Source organism: Vulpes lagopus, chromosome 5, assembly GCF_018345385.1.
Source record: "Vulpes lagopus strain Blue_001 chromosome 5, ASM1834538v1, whole genome shotgun sequence".
In the NCBI taxonomy this organism is placed as follows: domain Eukaryota; kingdom Metazoa; phylum Chordata; class Mammalia; order Carnivora; family Canidae; genus Vulpes; species Vulpes lagopus.
Genome location: NC_054828.1, coordinates 62,743,400 through 62,758,311, shown reverse-complemented (window position 1 = coordinate 62,758,311; position 14,912 = coordinate 62,743,400). Strand labels below are relative to the sequence as shown.

At 38.9% G+C, this 14,912-nt stretch overlaps 1 protein-coding gene across 4 annotated transcripts in view; it reads left to right on the top strand.

The window, feature by feature from the left end:
- The window catches only part of SRGAP1 (SLIT-ROBO Rho GTPase activating protein 1), a 271,551-nt gene that overhangs the window by 141,046 nt on the left and 115,593 nt on the right, over positions 1-14,912 (top strand). The gene's annotated exons all lie outside the window — the stretch shown is intronic.

The following is a 14,912-nucleotide window of genomic DNA, read 5'->3' as shown; positions in this document are numbered from 1 at the left end:
CCAGTATCTGTACTCTATTCAGTAAGTAAGCATTAGTTTCAGAAAGTAGGGGGGAAAAACCCCACCTTGTAGGTAAATGACATATTTATGTTTCAAAGGGGCCCTTGAAAACAAAGATGTAGTGTTCAGCGGGCCAGCTGGAAAACCTCTTAGCTATGTTTGATGTGTCCACACTAGGCTCCATTTCTTTCTTTCTTTTTTTTTTTAAAGATTTTTTATTTATTCATGAGAGACACAGAGAGAGAGGCAGAGACACAGGCAGAGGGAGAAGCAGGCTCCATGCAGGGAGCCCGAGGTGGGACTCGATCCTAGGTCTCCAGGATCCCGCCCTGGGCTGAAGGTGGCACTAAACTGCTGAGTCACCAGGGCTGTCCACTGGGTTCTGTTTCTGACCCAGAACTGTAATTTAGCAAACTCCAGGTCCTCCTTTGCTCTGTGAAATAGGAAAAAAGTAATAAATGTTTCAAACAAAGGAGGCCCTTAAATTTGGAAGAACATATTAAGAAGAGTACAGGTAGAGAATTGCCCAATGTGTCTTAGGAAATAGAAATTTGAAAAACAGTTTAGATGGAACCATGAAAGTGATTTTCTCAGATGTCAGCCCGTTCAGCCAAGGCCTCATTTAGTTCACTGGGGTTTTTTGAGCATCTTTTAAGATCAGGAGATGGTGTCAGGTCTTGGAAAGTCTACATAGAGGAAGAAAAACCAGTCCTTGTGCTCAAGAAGGTCACATTCCAAATTTGGATGGCACTATAGGATGCCTCTAGTTGTGTGAAGGCTGGCATCTGTTCAGCCAGGGCATCTGGAGCCAGCACCTTGTCAAATCCATTTTTTTTATCTGTTCAACAGAACATCTTTAAAATGCCTGAGGAAGCAGAGTTAAAAGACACGTCCCTGCCTGCATGGAGCTCATTATAGTAATAAACAGTTATCATGCTAAAGGGACACACAGCCCGCTGTGGGAACTCAAAGCTGAAGATCGTAACCTTCCTAGGGGGAGGAAGGGTCAGGAAATTCTTCATGGAAGAGGGAATCCTTGGAGTGAGACTTGCAGGAGAAGGAGGTGGTCATCAAGCAGACAAAGAGGAGGTGGTCATCAAGCAGACAAAGACACTGTTCTAGGGAAAGCAGTAATACAACATGTTCAGGAAAGAGTTTGCTGTCACTGGGCCAGGGTCACGTGGGAGTTGAGTGAAGAGATGTGAGGCTAGAAAGGATGGTGGCTATCCTAGAAAGGGGCCCTGTATGTCTTGCTAAGTAAGATGTAAGGATTTATATTTTGTGAGTCAAAGTCTAGGGCTTGATAAAGTTGATAGAAACCTGGGGCTGAGAGTTTGGATTTGAGTGGCAACTCTTCTGCTTACTTGCTTTGCAGTCTTGGGAGATGATTCAAGAGAGTGTTCTCCACTGTTGAAAGGAGTGGGTGAGGCAGGATGGGGCAAAGGGGGAGAAGCTGACCTCTGGTGGCTCTGGAGCTAGGGTGGTCCTTTGGAGTTGTGTCATATCCAAGCAAACAGGCCTCGCCTCTGTTTTGCAGTCATTGGATTTGAGCTGCCCTGGGGGAGGGGCTCAGTAATCCTAGGGTGAAGCAGCTCCTCTTGGTGGAGGGTAATTCCCAAGAGTAGTTCTCAGAGAGGCATCAGGTGCATCAGCAGCCAGCAACCAATATTCCCAGTTGTTAGGGGAATAAGATCTTGGCTCTTGAAGAGAATCTGGAGGATGTGCAGTAAACACACAAACGTGTATAAGGCACTCACACACACATACCCCACGCCTGCTTCTTTGCTACCTAGAAATTCTTTTCTTTCCAGATTTCCTGGGACTCGCAAGAGTTATGATTCTTGGAATGCTGTTTATAGGGGACCCCTGGCTGCTTTGTCATTTAGTGGGGTGAACAGTCTTCTAACCATTAGTGACCAGCTGGCAGGTTAACAGTCATTAGAGTTCTGGGTGTCGAATACTACTTTTCTGAAGCAAACGCAGCACACTCCACATCCCACTTTTCTGTGTATAGTCTTGCTGGAAAAAGAAAGGACAAGAGGCAGAGGGCAAAAGGGAGAGATTAAAGCTTATTGAGAAGCCAGATCAGCTCACTAGGACACATTTGTCATCTAAAAGAACAGGAAGCTAAACCCATACCTATCAAGTCCAGAGAACTTTAGGTCCCTTTAGATTAAAAAGCAAGACTAGTCTTTTCTGCCACCCCCCCCCCCTTTTTTTTTTGGCTTTTTTGATTACCAAATGTTTCTCTTTGGTCCAGCTCTTCTTCCATTATTGTGATTCCAGAAGTACATTTTCCATCAGAATGAAAAGAAATAATCAGAGCTAGTCTGAAGTGACCTTAGAACTATTATGGGGTCCTTAGCACAATGCCTGTCTTTCTTGGGAAAGGATTTTGAGACTTCCTCATTTTTCAGGAATATCCCCATGTCTGTATGGAGATCCAGGTAGATGCTGGGGGTTTGACAGTTTCAGCCTCGTACACAGCTGTATTGTATTCCCTTTAGCCAGCGGTAGAAAATCCTTTTACCCAGGATGCCTGGGTGGCTCAGTGGTTGAGCATCTGCCTTTGGCTCAGGATCCCTGGGATCCTGGGATCAAGTCCCACATCAGTCTCCCTGCAAGGAGCCTACTTCTCCCTCTGCCCATGTCTCTGCCCCTCTCTGTGTCTCTCGTGAATAAAAAAATAAAATCTTTTTTAAAAAAACGACCCAAACTGTTCTTTCACATAAAGAGTTTGAAGCAGATAATTCTAGGAATGTTTTTGTGCCCAAATAGACATAATAATTGGAAAGACACATAAAAATACCTAATTCCACACATAGGTATAGGGAACAGCCTTAAAGCTTAAATTTTAATCACATCAGAACTAGTTAGAGTTTTCATCAGGTAGAAAAAGTAAAAAGTGTTTTAGAAGACAACAATACCCAATAATTCAAATACTGATTATTTCAGATTTAGGCCTTTAGAACTGTAAATGAATCCTGTTAGTCAGAATAACATAGTGGTTCATCTTTTAGGCTCCGAAATCAGATATTTTACGTTACGAATCTTGGTCTTTTCACTATTACTATCTGTGTGGATTTGGGAGTATTTGTAAATCCCTTAGGCCTTAGTTTTTTTAGTATCTATAAAGTAGATACAGTAACCTACTTCAGATAATTGTATGGAGGATTCATGAGTCATCCATGAAAAGCCATTTAGCCCAGTGTCTGGACTTGAGAAGTCCTAGGTAATTTTTAGCTATTATCTTTATTATCGTCTGTATTCTAAACCCTTACTCTGTAGCATTACACTAAATGTTTCCTCAAGTCATTATACTAAATGTGCCCTCATTCTAAGGAGAATATATGCTGCAGCTGTGATAACCACAGCCAGATCATTACGCAGCGTTGGTCTGTCACTTACTATGAAGTTGTTCCAAACCATATTTGTAAGCACACTCTGAGAAATGTCCTCCCAAGATGCTTGTAGCCCAATTAAAATTTTGGTTCTCACATTTCATCACTTAGTGGGAAATCAGGTAGTAACCCAGTGAATATCCATGTTGGTCAACACACCCTCCACCCCACCCTGGGCCTCTGAGGTCCCCCCACAGCTATTTCACATACAGAGTCTTAATTTTGAGGCTTCACTGATTTCTTCATTCATTCAACAATAAGAGTTACTCAATTCCAGACCCTCTGTTAGATATGGACAGGGCAGGACTCTGTTTTTACTCTCTTAACTTCTGCTTTGCCTTTTTAGAAGAAGGTCAGGAATTGGAGCCTCCTTCTATACTTGGGTTTGTTTCATTATCAGCCCTTGTTTCTTTCCCAAAGAACAAGAGGTGGTGAGGTGTTTCTTGCCCTGTTCTCCAGCCCTGCCTCCCAAAGTGATGAGATTTTGTGGTCTTCTTTCCATTACTCATGCTGAAAAAGAGTGTCCTGCATCTGGTTTGGTGCTGCAGCCAGAAAATGTGCAGATCATATGCTACACATAAAAACATAATTAATGTCAGCAGTCATAATTGCAGGAAAGAACACAACCAGCTTGCAGTAATCACTTTATTTAAGCACCTTATCATATGATCTTATTTCCCAATTTTGAGACTGTTAATAGGAATATGTAGTTTAGAGGAAGCACAGTAAAATGGTAGCTGTTGAATATGCTAAATTCTCTTTGTGTGTTTTTTTTTTATTTTATTTTATTTTTTTATTATTTTTTTTTATTTTTTTATTTTTTATTTTTTTTATTTTTTATTATTTTTTATTTATTTTTTTTTATTTTTTTTTATTTTTTTTTTATTTTTTATTTTTTTATTTTTATTTTTTTTTATCTTTGTGTGTTTTAAATTATCTTCAAGTCTATCATTTCCCCCATAGATTGTTTCAAAGTATTAATGTTTTTGTCTTCTTTGGTTTGCATAAATATGCGTACAAGTTTATTCTTCCCCAATCATACTGACATCTCTACACTACCACTTACCAAATTTTAACAACTGTGCACCAAGCACTGTGCTCTGCGTTTTTCACACATTCACTTACGTGTGCTGCCCATAAACAGGTTTTATCACCTACGTTTCAGAGAGGAGGAAATTAAAGATTCAAAGATATAAGTTGTAGAGACAAGCTAGTGGGTATATATTTTGTCTTTACCCATATGTCTTAGTTCACACTGTGACTTCGTTGGTATTTTTCCATGGTAACGGGAGATATTATTCCCTGCATAGGTAAAACACTTCTTAGAATTGGGACACTATGGTCTTGGCCCTATTTATTTCTTATGAAGATCCTGAAGAATGACAATTTTGGGTGAGGCAGCCAAATCTGTCCATCGTCCAGTTATAGGCAGGTATTCAAAGCAGCAGAGACCTGTCACGGGCCACTAAGAATGACTCCACTTGGGGATCCCCAGGTGGCTCAGCAGTTTAGCGCCTGCCTTTGGCCCATGGCATGATCCTGGAGTCCCAGGATCGAGTCCTGCGTCAGGCTCCCAGCATGGAGCCTGCTGCTTCTCCCTCTGCCTGTGTCTCTGCCTCTCTCTGTCTCTATCATGAATAAATAAGTAAAATCTTTAAAAGAAAAAAGAATGACTCCACTTTGGCACAGATACTATAGGTTATCAGATTCAGACTCACAGAAGTTAAATTAACCTACTTTGGGTATTGCTGATTGTGTTGTGTGGCCCAATCTGAAAGGAAGGAGAGATTATTAATAAAATTTGGAAATTTGCAGTCATTTTTTATTTTGATCAAGGCCAATCATATTCTACTTAAATACCCCAGTATGAAAAGAAAGAAAACCAAAACATTCCCTAGGAGGAAAAGTGTTGTTTCATTTAGATCATTGAAAACAGTCAGAGTCTTTAATGTAAGTTGATAAAAGATACCAGTCTACAACAGATCTCTAACACTCTAACTTTGTTTTAAAGAAAACTTGCATGAGTTAAAAAAAAAAACCCTGAAAACTGGCGATCTGTTTGAGTCTCTTTTTTAATATAAAAATATATATTTGTTGTAGAAATGTAGAAAACATTAAAAGTGGAAATAATTCTCCACATTAATATGATCTGTGGTTAGTACCTTGGGCTATATCTTTTCAGTATTGGTATATATATAAACATATTTGTGTAGTAAACAAACATACATATGTATGTATTTTACAAAATTGAGGTCTCGTTGCATATAGCTTGGGAACTTGTCCTTTTCATACAAAATTTGTTAGCATTTCCCATGTCTGGAAATAATCTTTTTTTTTTAATTTATTTATGATAGTCACACAGAGAGAGAGAGAGAGATAGAGAGAGAGAGAGAGAGAGCCAGAGACATAGGTAGAGGGAGAAGCAGGCTCCATGCACCGGGAGCCCAACGTGGGATTCGATCCCGGGTCTCCAGGATCGCGCCCTGGGCCAAAGGCAGGCGCCAAACCGCTGCGCCACCCAGGGATCCCTGGAAATAATCTTTTAAACTGGGATGCTTCATGTCTACTTAGTGTTTCACTATCTGCATGGCTATGTTCTTTTGCTGTTTTTGCTCACTTTCCTGTTGTTTCACTCATCTATGGTGGTTTTTTTTTTCTTATGCTGTATTTCTTGAAGTAGAATTATTAGGTCAAAGAGTGGTATTGGAATGTCATGCTTTGGATAAAATTTTTATCTTTTGCCTTTTTGGAGAAAGGTGGTAATGGCTGTGATTTACCAAAGAGTAATCCATTCCCTGAAAAATTGCCTATTTTCTTAGCAAAGAGCTAGCACATGTAATTTAGGATGCTGATGCAACAGTAGTAAATAATATAACAAGAGGAACTTTTTTCAGAGCATTTCAGTGCAGTGTAGCAGAAGAATTAAATGCTATGCTGGTGGTATTGGGGGGCAGCTTCATTATTGATGAGACCTGGATAAATAAGTGAGAATAGTTCAAGCAGACATGACTATCTGCTTCTCTTGAGTCTTACTGACTCTATGGCTAGCTCATTTTTCTGAAAATAAGTCAAAACTAAACTCTGATACCTTATAGTGATATAATTTTCTGAAATATTATAGAAGATGTTTTTAATTTGTATTTATAAGTTGCTTATCAGTGTGGCTAGAACAGAGTACTTAAAAATTAGCAGTTGTCTGTGCTCCTGCTCGAGCATTGACATCATTGTCTTTATTAATGACAAAAGGACACATGTGGATTGACCTAGCTATAAATTTAGCAGGTGAGTTACTAGAAAATATCATTCACCATCAGTTCAGAAGCTTTACTAGAGATTTTTAGAGGACACTAAACAGGTGATATATATGTCTCCTTGCCAAGTGGTAGAATTAAAAACCTGACATAGTGAAGTTGGACATTTTGTCATGCAGCATGGTACGGTGGTACTGATGCTCTCGTGTTAGTGGCTGAGCCCATAATTACCTTGAGACCAATTGTTGAAAAGCCCTTGAAACTTACTTGTGGTTAAAAAAAAACAAACCAAAACCTGGGAGTATATAAAACAGAATTTTTTTTTAAGATTTTATTTATTTATTTGACATAGAACACATGTAGGGGGAGCGGTGGGCAGAGAGAGAGGGAGAAGCAGGCTCCCCAGGCACCAGGCACCCCTGGGATGTGGAACTTGATCCCAGGACCCTGGGATCATGACCTGAGCCAAAGGCAGACACTTAACTGACTGAGCCACCCAGGTGCCCCCCAAATTATTTTTAAATGGATATTTCTCAGTTACCTTTCTTCCTTCTGTTTGCTTATCTATGATTTCTGATTTTTGTTCAATGAGCCTATTTATAAGACACACAAGAAAAGAATTATTGTAAACTAAAACCTTAAAGAAACTTGGCCCAGAGTACACGAGTCAACGTTTGCTGTTAAAAAGAAAAAAGTAGGGAGCTGTAAATAGTAACTAATTCTACTCCTAATGCTGTTTATTAATAGAGAAGTGGCGTGTTCTCCAGGTATCCTTGAAAACTGTGCTTTGAGCATATAGAATTCAGAAGATTAAAAAGAAGAGACGTGGTATCAGGGAACTTCTGAGCAAGATGGCAGGTTGCACATGGACTTCCAACTGTCTTACCTCCCAAATTATCTTTGAAATGAAAATATATAGGATATATATTTCCAATAGGAAATATTGGAACAATCCTTTTAACTTCAGGCAGGTCTCATTACTCCTTTCCTCACTGTCCTGGCTCCTACTTTACTTTGAGTAGAGTCTGCACCCCTGCTCACTCTATCTCTCTCTAGCACTTATCTCTTTCTGACATATCATATATTTACTTAATATTTATTCACTTCATTACCCCTCTTTTTTTTTTCAAAATTTACCATCTTAACCATTCTTTAGAGTATTTATTTATGATAGACACACACAGAGAGAGAGAGAGAGAGGCAGAGACACAGGCAGAGGGAGAAGCAGGCTCCATGCAGGGAGCCCAACACAGGACTCGATCCTGGGACTCCAGGATCACGCCCTGGGCCAAAGGCAGGTGCCAAACTGCTGAGCCATCCAGGGATCCCCCGTTTCCCCTCATTTTAAATGTAAGTCCCTGAGAGAAGGGTCCTCGAATCATTCACTGAAGCACTGACTCGCACATAGTAAATGCTCAGTTAATATATATTGAATAAATAAATAATGAATGTTTACATTTGTATTAGAAACCAGAGATGAGTGTCACCTACATAACAGAAATTTCAAGGCATTTCAACCAGATCCAGTATTGACAGCTAGATTTAAGTAACACTGTTGTGTGCAGTCAGTCTACTTCCCAAGAGCAAGAAACCAGGAAAATCACATGGTTAGTTTGTGGCAGACTGGAAAAAATGAAGTACAAGCTCTCTAGTCAGAGGAGTGTCCTCAGGAACCAAAAAGTATCAGGCAGATTAGAGAGACAATGAAGATTTTTTTAAAATCCCATAAAGTTGTTTTCTTTTTTAAGATTTTGTTTTTAAGCAATCTCTACACCCAGTGTGGGGAGCCCTAACTCACAACCCCAAGATCCAGAATAACACACTCCACTGACAGACAGACAGGCGTCCCCCATAAAATTCTTTATGAACTCCTCAGCTTACTCCTGAGCTGGATGTGCTTGGGTCTGGTTTTAGGCAGTATGCTTACCAAGGGCTTTGAGAACTGAACTAAGGGATACACCACTGCCTGGATTCCAGACTGAACCCTGGATGGAGCATATACAGGACAGATCCAGTAGTGTTACAAAGATGTTGGAAAAGAGAACTGACTTTGAAACCACAATCTATAGAAGGCCGGTCAGAATTTGCATTCTGAATCCAACCAGGTTGATCTCTTGATAAAACAAAAATACCAGCATTTCACATATGGTTTAAATAAGACTCCAAATCTCATAACATAATATCCAAAATATCTAGAATACAATCCAAAATTACTCAGCATGTAAAGAACCGGGAAAACTTCAATTCACTTGGGAAAAGATAATCAACAGACTACTCTGAATTGATGCAAATGCTGGAATTTTCTACCAAAGACTTTTAAAGCAATCATGATAAAAATGTTCCAAGAAGTAAGGGCAAACATTCTTGAAGCGAAGAGAAAGATAGAAAGCAACCAAAATTTAAAACCCCTCACTAAATGGGTTCAGTAGCAGAATGGAGGTAACAAGGGAAGAGTCAGATTAATTTCTCTTAATCGTGAAGACAAATTAATAGAAGTCCAATCTGAACAACAACAAATTTGAAAAAAAAAAAAAGATCAGTGCTACATGGACCTTTGGGACAATACCAAAATTCTGACATTTGTGTCAGCCAACAGCCAAGTCCCTGAAGGAAAGGAAAAAAGAGTTTTTGCCCAAAAAATAATTGACAAAATAATTTTAAGAAAACTTTCCAAATTTGGCAAATAGACCTCCACATTCAAGAAGTTCAGCAAAATCCAAACTGAATGAATCTTTAAAAGTCAATACCCAGATACATTACAATCAAACTGAGAGCTAAAGAAAAAAATATTGGAAGCAGCCAGAGGAAAAATGAAACCTTCCTTATGGGAGAACAAGAATTGGAAGGCTGGATTTCTCTACACACTAAATGCCAGTAGCACCTTACCAGTTGTGACAACCCAAAATGTGTTCAGATATAACCAAACGCCCCTGGGCAGGAGGAGTTGGCCCACGTTGAGAACAGTGGATTCTTATTGAGTCCTCCATTCTCCCAAGCACATTTTTTTTAAAGAAATGTTATAATTTGATTTTTTAATTACAAGGTTTACAATTCTAGATTAAATTAATGAACATGGAGTAAGTCAAAAGATACCCAGGCTCTCACTTCCCAGAAAGAGGGGTAAAAAATATCATTCAGTTACTTATAACAGATCAACACTTAATAAAATTCCTTTTCAAAGAATCCACTGGCTCTGAATCCTTACCATTCTCCTCATCCCAGAAGGAAATTGCATCCTTAAGTAAAGAACTGATGAGGAGAGAACATTCCTACCATATGTCGAGGTGTCTGCCTTGAGATCAACAAAAGTCTAAAGCAACCTGAAAGCAGTTATTCTGGTCGCGAGCCAAGGTTTCTTACCGTTTGAAGACTATGTTTAATTTCACATGGTAGGATTCTAGAAAATATCTAGCAGCTGTAAGAAATGCCATATTGGGGGATACTGCACATAGAGTAAATATTTGAATTAAGAAACATTGGTGATACCTTGAATTATAGCAACCCAAAAATATGCATTTACAAACAGCACTGACTATGGCTGTCAGTTTGACTGTCAGATTGATTTCAAGGGGGAAAAATTACTCATTGTTAGAGAAACAATTAAGTAGAGACAAGTAGAAATTTTGCCAACTAAATACATGGTCATGTGAACATAGGAAGTTATGAAAATAAAAAAATTTTGACACTGAATATATGAACTATTTAGATTGAGAAAAAACAGTAATTTTCAGTAATTGATGGTAAATAAATACATGCACCGTTTTATTTTTTTTAAGCTTTGGTACTTTTAAGTGGCCACAGATTCACAATTGGCTTAGTACACTGGCTTGAATAAACATGCCCATAAAAACTTCATCTCTTTAGCTCTTAAGATGGAGATTGCAGGGGTCTATTAAAACAATATTTTATTATTTGGCAAGGTCTTACAATTCACTGAACAGTCATGACAAATCTGTAATTTCTACTTTTCTTTCTTTTCTCATTTTTTTCTGGAACTTTACGGAAATCAGCTTTCTTTTTCAAAACAAAATAGACATTTTATTTTATTACTCACTCAACAAACATGTATTATCATTGTGCAACAGACACAATGATAGGTTCTGAGGTTACAAAAGTGAGTAAGATACGAATCCTCAGTACACCAGAGGAGCTCATAATCTAATAAGGAAAGGAAGTACACAAATAAAAATTACATTATAAATCAGTAACTGCTCCTACAGAGAAAAGACTTAAGACCACAAGAGCACAGAGGGGATTGTAAGGCATAGTGCCTAGGAAAATGCAGAAAGGTTTCACAGAGTGGCATTTGATTATCATCTTAAAGTAAACGAGGTTTTACAGGGGAATTAGGAGAAGTGCATTCTTTTATATGGAGACAACAGCAAAGAATAAGGTCTTGGGGTTCTGATCAAGCCTAGCACATGTCTAGGAAATGGTGGTAGGGAAAGATGGTGGTAGATGGGGCTCTTGGTGGTCCCATCTACCTAACTCTTAACAGTAGTGAGTCGTGAAGATATATTATTAGGCCACCTCCTTTTTGGCTCAACCTAAAGCTCACATCTGTTACACAGCTGGCTGAGGTTAGGAATGTAGGATGGTGAAGCGTACATAGTGGGATAACCACTATCTGAGATTTAGAAAGGCATATTTGGTGGGGGTGCAGTGGGGGGAGGTGCAAGAATTTCCTTAGTTTGAGGAATTGGTAGGTTGTGATCTAAGCAACCAAGGAAGCCAAGAGTTTTTCTCAGGGATACAACATAATCAGCTTTGTTTGTTGAAAGCATTGTGAAGAGTAAATTGGAATGGGAAGAAACTGGTCTTGGGGAAAGCTGTCGCATTAGTAATGTGACTGATAATTTTTGCTGTATCATGAATTAAGGCCAGAGAGGAGTTCCATACTTGTAATGATACTGTCTTCAAAAAGTATGCATCTGCATAGATTGAGATGCTTTGTTATTGTTGTTATAGTTGTTGTTTTATAAAAGGTCTGTCCCAATCAGATTTTCTTAAGGCTTCTACTCTTTTATCTGATGGCTCTTTACCCTATTGGAAAAGAAAAAGAATCTAACACTGATTCCAAGATTCTTGGGCTTATAGAAAACCACGCAGACATGGGTTTGGACTCTTTCCATAAAACAGGGTGATTGCAAGTGACTACAAGTCACAGAGCTGGTGTGTGTGGTTTCCTAATCATCCTTTCAAGATTTTAACCTCCACCCCTTGAAGTAGAAAGAAAGTACCTTTCATACCACTAGCTGCAAGACAGTAATAATCGGGGGGGGGGGGGGCAGGGGGGTGCAAGGAAAATGCTCTCTGATTTATTTAAATTGTGTCATATAAAGAGTAAAGACACTGGGGAATGTTTAGTATGAAGAAAGTACTGACACCTTCGCTAGGACACAGTAGCTGTCTTCACATATTTGAAGACCTGTCATATAGAAAATAGCTTACATTAACTAGCTCTGTAAGTCGACAGAAATTAAGACCAGTTGATAGAACATGAATGGAGACAAGCTCCGTAGCCCAAGGAAGACATTCTAACAGCTAACGCGGTCGGATGTCAGCCAGGAGGAGCTCAATAGAGTTTTGCTTTGTTGTAGCTTTGGAAAGGACTTTATCCTCCTTGCTACAGTACCTCAAACAAAATTTAAGTAGTCTAGAAAGTAAGTCTTGACTTAGACTGAAGTAACCACCTGAGACATACCAAGTTGAAAGTCAATATGAATATACTGTTGCGTCAACACTTAGAAAAATAGAGGGTGACTTCATGAGCTGAAACGAGCATATGACACTGAGTTGATAATAGCATCATAATGACAGAAACCACATTTATGGAGTTCTTCATATGTGCCAGATACTCTTTTAAGCACAAACAATGTATATCTCATTTAATTCTTATAAGAACCCTAAGGAGTATATAATTGACTCTTGAACAACATGAGGGTCAGAGGTGCTAACCCCCTGTACAGTTGAAAATCTGCATATAACTTTTGACTCTCCTAAAACTTAACTACCTCTAGCCTACTGTTGACTGGAAGCCTTACCGATAACATAAAGAGCCAATTAATGCATATTTTGTATGTTATATGTATTATTTACTGTATTCTTACAATAAGGTAAGCTTTGAGAAAAGAAAATGTTATTAAGAAAGTCATAAGGGAGAGAAAACACACTTAGAGTACTGTACTGGAAACAAACCCACGTGTAAGTGGACCCCTTGTAGTTCAAATCCCTGTTGTTTAAGGGACAACTGGATTTTATAATACTATTTTACAGATAAGGAAACAGCTCAGAGAAGAAAAAGATATTTTAGTCTGACTCTATACCATATTGAAGAAACCTTCATTAGGCTTTTTCCCCCCCTTCAAGTGGGCAGGTATCCCATGTACATTTGCCTACTCGCCACAGATGTTTTCTAAATTTCTCTGGTTGCATTCAGGGAGCCAAGTCTTTGATGAAAGGACACTTACACATGGGAATTTTTTCTTTTTTTTTTCCATCCTTAACCTAACTTTGGTTTAGATTGTTTCAGTAAGCACAGATCAGGAGATCCCTGGGTAGCTCAGCCATTCAGCACCTGCCTTCAGCCCAGGGCATGATCCTGGAGACCCGGGATTGAGTCCCATGTCAGGCTCCCAGCATGGAGCCTGCTTCTCCCTCTGCCTGTGTCTCTGCCTCTCTCTCTCTTTCTCTGTGTCTATCATGAATAAATAAATAAAATCTTTAAAAAAAATAAGCACAAATCAGGCTAGATTGAAATCATTGTATTCATCTCTTTCACTAGGCTGTGAGGTTACTTTTCCAACCTTGGCACATAGAAGATACTCCTAAAAACCGGTAGAATGGGGGATCCCTGGGTGGCTCAACGGTTTAGCACCTGCCTTTGGTCCAGGGCGTGATCCTGGAGTCCCGGGATCGAGTCCCGTGTGGGGCTCCCAGCATGGAGCCTGCTTCTCCCTCCTCCTGTGTCTCTGCCTCTCTCTCTCTCTCTCTCTCTCTCTCTGTCTATCATGAATAAATAAATAAAATCTTAAAAACAAAACGATAGAATGAATAAGTGAATGCATGAGTGAGTAGATGAATGAATGAACTTTTATTAGGATCTCAAAGAATCTCTGCCTTTGCTAATTCAATGGATGGCTTATAAATGAGCAAATCTACTTAATTGATTTATTTCTGTAAATAGTCCATGGTTTTTTCTTACCACAGTGCTATTAAGACTGAGATCTTCCACAGTGTGGTTCCCTACATAATGTGGTCTAGTTTGCTTCACCACAAACTATACTCATAACTCCAGCCAACTGTGCCATTGACATAAGCTTTTGGTCACTCTGAGAAGCAGTGTGTGCTTCTCAGGATCCATGCACATCAGGCCTGCCACAGGAGAGAAAGTGATAATTTTGTAGACTCAGGTTCATGTACTATAGAGAATATATTATACCTTTTCATGCTAATAAATATATTATTATTATGCTAATAATAAGAAGTGTTACTAAAGTTTGAATTGATAAATTTTTGCAAAGTTCAGCATATTGAAAAATGCTCTGGAAATACACATTTCTTAAATTTTTAGTCAATTATACTACAGTCTGAACCAGAATTTTATAACACATTCTGATTTTAATTGGATGAGTTTGTTTATATCAGCTACTGTGAAGTTATGCCTAAGTGATTATTCATTTAGTGACACTGAGAAGATACTTCTAATTTATCACCATTTTGAGTAGAGAAATAATCCTAGCATGAAAAATTGTTGTTTCTTGAAGAGATGAAGAAATGCAAGCTGAAAATGAAAATAGTTGTCTCATCTCCTTCATTCCCTGTAGGATTTTAAATGTGAGTCTTGAGTTACTTAATCTGTCTGCTCTGGTGCTGTTTATACCTGGGAGGTTATGAGTGACTTTGGATACATGACTTTGCGCCTTTCAAATTGTTGGCTTTCAGGCCAACAGCAGACCTTCTTCACCTGGCTGCCAAATGCCACATTTGCCTAGCAGTTTGTTAGTAAATATCCTAGGAGATGTTCCAGACACTTCCTTTAAGGTTAAGTTTTGTCTTGTTTCAAAATGAAGCTCTGTTTTCCATGCATCTGCGATTCTGATTTTCCCACATCTTCTTGAGGCATGGAGTTTTGTCTAAGAGAATATTGACTGGTTTTCTTCTCAGGGATGAAGTAGATTGTGAGGCTAATTCCATGCACAATACTTGGTTGTGTGTTGTAATAAATACAAAGCCACGTCCCTTGACAGGTAGAAGGGAA